The sequence below is a fragment of the Zerene cesonia genome, chromosome 4 (assembly GCF_012273895.1).
Source record: "Zerene cesonia ecotype Mississippi chromosome 4, Zerene_cesonia_1.1, whole genome shotgun sequence".
NCBI classification, from domain to species: domain Eukaryota; kingdom Metazoa; phylum Arthropoda; class Insecta; order Lepidoptera; family Pieridae; genus Zerene; species Zerene cesonia.
Window position 1 is genome coordinate 2867714 of NC_052105.1, and position 10090 is coordinate 2877803.

General features: G+C 30.8%; 1 non-coding gene across 1 annotated transcript; it reads left to right on the top strand.

Annotated features, from left to right (window-relative positions):
- Window positions 1-4978: 4978 nt before the first annotated feature.
- On the top strand, window positions 4979-5051 carry Trnaa-agc. The gene has a single exon. It is a non-coding gene; the product is annotated as a tRNA-Ala (tRNA).
- Window positions 5052-10090: the final 5039 nt, after the last annotated feature.

Genomic DNA, 10090 nt, shown 5'->3' on the forward strand with positions numbered 1-10090 from the left:
CGCTTTTTAGCTCGAGTGCTTAATCACTAAGCCATCATTGCTCAACAATTCGTTTTTATTTAACCGCAGTTTATTTATTTATCTGTCAAAATTTTACCATGTTAGCCACTAAAAAAAATATTATGTCTGAAGCGAAATTAATTTTTAAACATAAACAGGTACTTCGTTATATTCATTTCTATCGAAATTCAAATTAGACTTATAACATGAACAGAGCCGATAACTTCGTTCATAATGAAATCCAATTACAATACCTCTATGTTAATTCGCTATAAACTAAGATATTCCCTTATCTGTACAGCCTTTGTCAGGTGAATGCATGTCTCAAGATATGAAGAGATGAGAAATGCCCAATAACGTAAGCTCGTCGACTTTGATGTAGCCATTAGGTGGGTAGTAAGTGAATTGAAATTACGTTGTTAATAAGAATTTACAAGAACGCACTATTGGTCGGCAACTACTAAATGTAATATTTCCATAATCAAGTTTTATGGAAACACCAACTTATAAGGTAATTTTTTGAAAATTGTAATCGTGATGTATATTTTAAATAACTAGTTATAATTTGGCTCGCTTACGCTAATGGAGAAAGAAATCGTGTCAGCGTCAGATGTCATACGACATCCGTCATAAGATAATATACAACATTAATAATAATTATATCTACGTGTGTTTCTGTAGTAGGTAGTTATCCACCAGGTCAATAAGGTTACCAGTTATATGTATGTTTATAAAATTGCACGGTCTGTTGGATCAGCCAGTTACATTAAGCAAGTGGACTCGAAGTGGTTGTGATTTCGACATAATGACTTGGATGATAGGAAACTTTTTATCCCAATTAAATACTGCGATAACACAGGCTTGTCTACAGTCATCGTTAATTAAATTTTAAAACCAATTTCTATCTAATAAAACTTACTATCAATCGTTTTGTTATAATAGTGTTTTGTCATATTTCCTAAAATATTAAAATATGTAATTTAGAATTTAAATAGCTTTATATTCATGTTTTATTGTAAATTATATTGGTTTGTTGTTTATGTTTATGTGTGAATTTGCTCTGCAATTTTTTCAGGATCAATAAATAAATTTCTAAAAACAGAAAATAAACAACCGATGACGAATTCATTTCGTTTCGAATGCGAACAAACAGCATATTTAATGTTTAGTTTTTAGCATTGAAATAAATGAGAGATTTTGAAAGAATAGAATAATACTACGGTATGGCAAAAAGACGCGGGTTCGAATCCCGCCTCGTGATCAAACTTTTTATTATTTAGATAAACCTCTCCAGTACTATTATACAAAACTAGTAAGCTAGTTCTGTATAGTATGCTAAAGACGTAAAAAGTCCAAAGTTACTCATGTTTTTTCTATGAAGAACGAAAAATAGTCGAAGTGATTATCGTATAACGAGATGTGAATATTGAAGTTATAATAAAAACTCGAATGTTAAGCACTCGTTTGCGTTGTGTAAACAGTTTTCAAACACATCTTGAGTGTGGAAGTTTGAAAGTTGTACACAATACTTTGCTTGGCTTATTTTAATTTTCCGTAAGTAGAATGTGGCTTGTGGACCGTGAATAATGTACTAAGTAAACTGGTTGTATAATATCATCTATGGTTGCTAACTATAGAACTAGTAGGTGTTTTAATTGTACACATTTCTTTCTTATTCTAATGTGATATGTCTGTGTGGGAATTAAAGAAGACAAGGTGGATTAAAAATATATTTCAATTATAATACTAACCTATACTGTGGTCTTATTTCATAGTCTATCCGCACATAATAAAAACTACGATTTTATAGTAAATTTCAAATAGTCATTCTCAAAGTTCCCATATTACAGAATATTCGAGAATAACGGTCCAACAATTCTAAATTCTAATCTATTACCACAATATGACCTCCTTTCACAGTTGGATGAAATGTGTCAACGTTTAGCGAATCATATTTCTCATAGTGTATTGTTGGGCGTATCTGAGAGTAAAATGTTCATTGTTATATAATCGCCTCGCGTCCTTTCACCATACCCTTTCGTAGATGAGGGCTTGGTGGGAATTCATTTATCCATTACTATTTTGAGTGATCATAATTTGAATTTTATTAGTGCCTCTTTATGTTTTGATCCTTGGTGATTTCAGTATGTTGTGTAACAGGCATATTCTTTAGGAATAACATTAACATTCTACAAAACTTTACTAGACTGCAGAATATCGCTACTACAGATTAAATTACGTACGTACTATTTCAGCGTTAGTAATACTAAAATATTCTTATTATATATTGATGTGCCAAGTGGGTATCGTTTAAAAAAAAATCCCAATGAACTTGTCTGAAATATAATGGAATCAACTCTCTTTTAAGTGCTAAAAAAGCGTCCACAGGACCTCCTTTCACAATAGAAAATAGATCTAAGTTTACTTCAAAAACTTATATGGATATGCTACTGGTCGTATACCATGCGTGCCTGAAACCAAATTCATACAACCAGCTTAATGCTTCAATCAAGCTGATTACAGGTCAAAAGGAGACTTAAAAAAAATTAAAAGTGGGTATCGTTAGGAAAATTATATATCGTTAAATGTAACGCATTGTATTACGAGATTTGTATTTGAAATATGAAACATTTTTGAGTAACTCACGCACATCCTAGAATATACTGCTAAAATTATTATTCAAATTAAATTCGAGTCTTAAATACAGTTATATTAAAATATACTTGGCAATTAATCACGGACGTCCGACTTTTCTGTTTATTCTTTTCCGAAGAAAAGCTAGTACGTTTGATTTTACTTATGAAGTTATACTTACAGTATAAAGTTTGGAACTGTGAGTAGGTACTAACTTTCATTATAGTTCAAGCAATGCCCATACAACTTTATTAACTCCAACAGTAAATGTAACCGCAGATTTTAATTTCACCGCGTGTTCCCTGAATTTAATGTACTCTATTTTCAGCAGTATTTAAATACGACTTAAATATAGCTAAAATTTCGAGAGATAAATTTATACAAAGCCACTGAAGTAAAGGAATGTTTGTCAGATAAAACAAATTGTTGGAAACTTCCTACTTTTAAGAAATAGCTTGCTGCAATATATACGTTTCTGTTGCTGACATGTACAACTTAATTTAGATATATATTTGCGACGGTTTTTACAGGGCATTTTAGTTTAGAACGATTATACATTCAGTGGACAATGTTTTGTTCGAAATCTAATCAAAAACTAAATCTAACTGAAGCGAATTTCTACCTACATATATTTCTCATACTCCTCAATCTTCCCATTAAGAGGAATAAATCCCTATATTACTAATATCCCCATTCATTAATTTTAGCTGGATTCCCGTCAAATAATACTAAAACCAAATGTCACAAGCGAGTTGCGTCCTTTCAGTTGACGTGTGTTCGTTTGCATTTTGCTTTCTTCTTATTAACCGACTTCAGAAAAAGAAGAGGTTATCAATTCCACTGTTTTTTAGGTTTGTAGATCATAAGTTGTACTGAGTAAACCGATTATTATGATTAATTTTTATTTGAAACCTGATGCCTCCTATAGAGTTTCATTTATATTTACTTTGGTTTTGACAAGGTGGTTTTATTAATAATATTATTGAGTTAGATTATTCCTACGAAACTATTAAACACCGCACTCGCCGGTAGGTAGATCATCCCATCTTGTCCGCTTTACTTTGACTGGGTTTATATATACTACGATTTTTCTTTGTACTGTTTAATCATAATGTGACATTGCACTATGCAGGGAAAATGTAGGCTATCGCATATAAATGTAGGCTTTCGTTACTGTATGGGTTTTCAGGACCGGTTCCGTTTTTTTTTAGTCCCGAAGATTTCCCCAAAAAATTCGTACTATTTTTAGGATGAGGATAAATAAAAAGTTAGAAACTTTATCTCTCTATAATATTATTACACATAAATTTAATACTTTATTGCGCCATCGAACTTAGATAAGATGCTTTTCTAAGAGGAAAACTTTTCAAAAAAATAAATATTTTACCCACTTGCTAAATGAGATGAAAGTTAAGCTGCATTTACTGAAATCATTTTTATAGTTACAGTTTTTTATTAAAAAAGATTCATTCATGCATACTAATGTGATGTAGCCGCGTCTCTGAACACAATTAAAACTTTTATCTTAAAAGTGTTTGGGGAAAATGTACTTGTGCATTAGTTATATTACTGTAAAGGACCATTGACCGCAGAACTTTTAAAACAGATATTTTATGGAGTTTTTGTATCTGCGACTTGTTGTTTTGGTTCTAATTGGATTAGATAGTTCTTACTAATAGGTAGACATTAATGTATATGGTGTAATAACTGGGTTTTTTCAACATTAAACCAATTATTTTTGTTTTCTAAGGAATTTGTTATTAATAAGTAGAATTTGTTATTAGTAGTAGGTAGTTATTTATAATCCATTTTGATATTATTATTTTATATATTATATACTTTTATATTTTACTCCGAAATTAAACTTTAAAATCCTAATCACATAAACAATACTCATTAAGTACCAATTTTTCTATAATCCATTAAAAAGATACCCGTCCAATAAAGTATTATATCATCATCATCATCATCATCATCAGCAGCCCATGTATGTTCCCACTGCTGGGACACAGGTCTCCTATGAGGATTCAGGCCATAATCCACCACGCTGGCCAAGTGCGGGTTAGCAGATGTCACATGTCGTCGAACTTTTGATTCTTGGACATGCCGGTTTCCTCACGATGTTTTCCTTCACCGTTTTAAGCATAATAACAAAATGTCACACGTGAAAGATGGAAACAATCAATTACCTTACCTTTTTGACATGGTTGTGTTATATGATTTTCTACTAAAAGCTTTTAAGTAAGGATTTAAAAATCAGTATGTATTAAATAAGGACCAAACAATTATATTGTTTTCACAAGTTCGCTTGAATAGAAATCACAATTTGGATCGGTGATTATCAGGGGGCGTAGCTCAGATGGTAGAGCGCTCGCTTAGCATGCGAGAGGTACCGGGATCGATACCCGGCGCCTCCAGACTTTTTATTTCTTGTTTTTTTTTCACTTCATCGTTTTAAAATTCTTTGTACATATACAATGTCTCCTTTTGAATGGTAGTATTTTCGTCACTTTATTTTACTATTATTCGATAATTTTTTTATTTAAATATATCCAACATTAGCACAAAAGCAATAGATTTTTTAAACTTTTTATATAACAACCAATATGCCACGAGGACAGACTTGCGAAGTATCATATAATTTTAATTGTACAAAACTGATGTTTTCTTTCACAAAACAACAAACATTGCAAAGTTTAATTTTGTAATGGAATTGCTGAGCTTAAACAATCACAGGGTAGCTGTTAAAACTTTTGCGATTACAAAACATCCGTGAAAAGTTTACTTTAGTTAAAAGTTTAAGTGGTTATCTCCATGACAAAGGGAAGTTGATAATGATGCTTATTGTTTGTAGGTGTATGTCGCCGTGGGATTGTAAAAACTGTTAGATTATAATCTGTCGAAAAGTTCCCATCCGTCAAACATAGCATGTTTGTTATGCATTGTTTTTCATTATTATCTATCGAAATAAAACCGTGCTCGTGACCAATTCTGTCTCTCGCTTCTGTATAAATATTTTGTCATATGTAATCCCAAAACAAACGAACCATTAGCTAAAATTAAAGATTTTACATTATATTACGTATGTGAAGAAAACGTAAAATAAGCGTTTTAACCGACTTCAAAAGAAGAGGACTACTGAATTCGATCGTATATGGAACGCATAAATTTTATATATGTGTATAGATTCATCGTTGATGAAACTAGATATTACAATGTTTGTAGATTTTGTATCAAAATTGTTCGTCCACATTTTTCTCTCATCATAACTTTGTCATAATACACAATTATATTTTTATGATAAAATAAGTTGAAGAATTTGTTTGTTTTCTTGTTTATTTGGACGCGCCAATACTGAACCGATATTAAAAATTCTTTCACCCTGATCCCTGAGTGCTATAGACTATTCAATATAATCTGTACCACAGGCGAAGCCCGGGAGAACCGCTAGCTTGAAAATACGAGTATATTTCAACTACTACAAAAACATGAATGAAGTTTTCATTACATTAAAATCGACGGTTTAAAGTTAACACGGCGCAGCATTATGAATAACGAATAAAAGCATTTTTAATCTCTGTTACGTTGTGTTAAAACTTAAAAATACATTATTTACTTTAGAAATAAAACGAGTGTAATTAAAACGTTGGAAATCCCTTTGAAAGCGCTTTCAACTCGTAATTGAAGTTTTTGTGACGTTAATTGCAATCAGTTTAATGTAACAAAGCAATAATGCAGTGTTAATCAGATTCTAAAGAAAATATTTATTTGAATTTTAAAATAAATTTATAAATTGTTATCAATACTATTTTATATTATAGTTATAAGTATATTAAAACTTTTATAATCACTCTCATTTTCCTTAAAATCCTTAGTAATTATTGTAGATTTATTGCTTTGATGGCTGATTTTTATGGTGAAAAATACATCGGAAATATATTGTAATAATACAGAAAAAAAAATTGATGATTTCTAATAGGAACAAATATTGTACACATTCACAACCTCCAACACGCCAATGTTCCAATGTATGGTGAAAATGTATCTGTGGGGGTGTTGTACATCCCCCGGTGCGAGCTGGCCCAATTAGTGCCGAAGCGTACTCGACTACAATATCTAAAAAATGTGTTATCGTCGTTTGGTCTATAAGCAAAGTTGTACTTCGATACGAATTCGAATGTTATTCGTGCTCGTCCCTCTGAATAATGAATTACTTTCTTACTTAGTTTATTGCATCAAAACACGTTTAATTCCCTATTTTAAGTGTTATAAATTATCAATTTAAATAACAACTAAAAATATTATGCTATTAAGGATCACTTACTATTCCTTTGAGAATCTGTGACGCTGTTCGAAAGATTAAAGTTCTATCTCGGAAAATTTAAGTTATTTAGCAGTTTGGTGGTCGCCTAAAGTTTTAGCAGATTACAGTCACAATAGAAAGCCACAGTTCCGTTGAAGGCCAAAGCGAACTATTTAATTAAATTCGGATATTATTATTTCGTTTGAAAAGGATATTCGGGAAGATCTTTTTGGTGTGTTGTAGTTAATTTTTGTATCAATTATCATTCTATACAAAAAGTATTTGAATGATAGAAATATTATATTGAAATATTACTATGAATTGTGAAATTTATATGCGTTTAATTAACTGTGGTAAATAATGATCATTTGATCCCTTGTTCCAATAAGTAAGTGGTATAAATGACAACTCTCATTGTGTTGAAACTATCAAATTATTGGTGCCTAATAAATTAATTATAATTATAATCTTTACCTTATCATATAATATTGTATGATATGATATGCGAATGCAGTTAGTTATTTTGTCTTTGTGTCACTTCGATATTGGAGTCGGATAGTTTGTAGGCTACTTTTTAACGCGGTAAAATATCTCAATACCCTGAGAAATTTCTTTGACCACGAAGGCGAATTTGCGGGTAACAGCTGTGGTACATGATAAGTAACGAAATGATTAATATGTCTAAGAAATCCATATAACGCGCCAAAAATTGCATAGACATCGGATCTCTACAGTACACTTCATCACGTTTCATACATTATGAATTTGCTATGATAGTTTCATCAGTACTATTTTGTACTACCTACAGTTTATTAAAATAAAAATAACAATGAACGCTTTGAAACGCAAACGATATATTTCCTGCAAAGAGAACTAACATTTATTTTATAATAGTTTTCAATAGCTGTAAATGAGAAACGGACGTTGCATCTACTGCATTTAAAAGGAATCATTTAACATTGGTTTTCATTTCTTCGTTTCATGTATCTAATTTCAAGCAGTATTTTAAATATTAACGCAATTTAATGAAAATAACATCTTATTATTATCAATTGACAGATCCATGCTGAAATCTTCTATATAATTGCACTAATTTTTAGTAGTATTTCTTTCATTGGGAAATCGAATCGAAATAGCGAAATCTTACGGAATGCCAAACCTCGGCACTCGCGATAAAATGTATGAAACAAACAGGTTCTAATAACCTATTACGCACACAGCCGTAAGCTCGCGTTATTGAACGCGTGCCATGCTTGTGTGTGAGATAAGACGTGTTAGGGTTGGCGCTCTTTTATTTTAAACGTAGCGTGTTAGGGAATATTTGTTAACATAAATTCTTGGTTTCATTGCACCGCTCCTTAGCTGCCGATATCTTTAAGGTAACTAATTCTTCCACTCGCATTTCAGTATCTGAGATAAGCAGCACCCTGTTTTTAGATGGGCAATTCTTAAAGGTTCTCACTTGCTTCTTACTTGCGCGCATATATTTGCGCGAAGTACGATATGCATCTATAAATAAAAAAAAACATTTGCAAATGTCGTCCCTCACTTGTGGGTTGGCATTTTCGTGTGAATTTCGAGTGATCGGAATTAGGAAGGTCTATAAATAATATATCTTTTTATAAAATAAGGAAAGACTCTTAAACAAATATTTGAAATCATAAATATGACCCAGTCGACTCGATGTTAATAAAAATACGAGTAATATGTAGGTAGATAATAATGATAATATTTATTCGAGCAACTAGAAAAACTCAACTGATAGTTACATTATGTTTAAAGAAGAAGGCAGAAAAATAACTTATTTCATTATCACCACTCTAATAAATAAATTAAAGCAACCTTAAATACACGAATGAATGCCTATTTAATCGAGATTATCAAGAGAAAATAGTTTGCAAATACTGTTTTGTCTAGAACATTCTAGAACATTCTGGAACATTCTGGGACATTTTAAGAATTTATTAATCTTTAGCTTCGGAACGTAAACATAAATCGAGTTCTCAATAATCTTTCACAAACCGTTTTGTTATGAAAAGAATCTTGGATAAAATAAAGGAATAACAGCGTCATAATGAGACTTGATAATCTGAGTTGTCTCAAGTGGTTTATAATAATTTAATCATATTTCAAATAAGATTTTCTCGCTTATTCTTGATATTTCACTTTCTCTGTATTGTTTTATGTTACGTTGAAGTACGACTTCAATTAAGGCGAACTGAATGGCATTTATCTCGGTCGAGTGAGATGTAAATCATTGTATATATTTAACTTTCATTATTTTGTACCTACTTACTATAAAATTGATATACTGTCAATATCACGTTGTCTAAATACTGTACATAATCAGAACCTAGTTAACCTCGTTTATTAGATTTTCAAAGGCTTGCTGTTAAATGCTGATTGAAAGGGTCATAAGGAAATACTATGTGGAAGCTCTAGAAGATGCTGAAATGAAACAATTAATAGACAAAACACAAAACAAGTACCTACTTACTGAATCTCAAATAAGTACTCTCAAAATAAGTACATACTCTATGAATACAGCTCAAGTGTGGGATTAAGCTTCAATGTTTGAGTAACTAAATTTTTCGTTTTTCGAAATACCATATTTTTCCTAGCTTTTACAAGTATTTATGAATAGTTAATCCTTAAAGCTATTTTCGGAAGGTTACTTCTACCTAAAAGAACTGTCACGAAACTCGATAAAAACTGTTGAGTTATGAATTTTAGGCAAAAAGTTGGCATTCTAATTTTATCTTTACCCTAGGTACTATGATGTGATGAATTTTCTTAAAAATATATTAGTATATGTAAAAAATTATGAGACACATGATATTTTGACGTAACTGGAAAACTATTTTTGATGACAATAATTCCTTGGATACTAAATAATAGATAGCATGTATCACTCAATTTTGAAAAACAAATGTTGTTATTTTAAAATATCAATGCCAGTATTATAATAATAATTATCTATATATTATGAGATAAACGTATTGGTAAATGATTATTGTATTATATTGCTAGTTAACTTTAGTATAATAGATGTTTTCCTTGAAAACCGTGGAAATATTTCACATTTAAGTACCATGAAATGAATTATACAAATTGTAATTTGAAGGTTTTGACATCAACAAGCATGCTAATTAA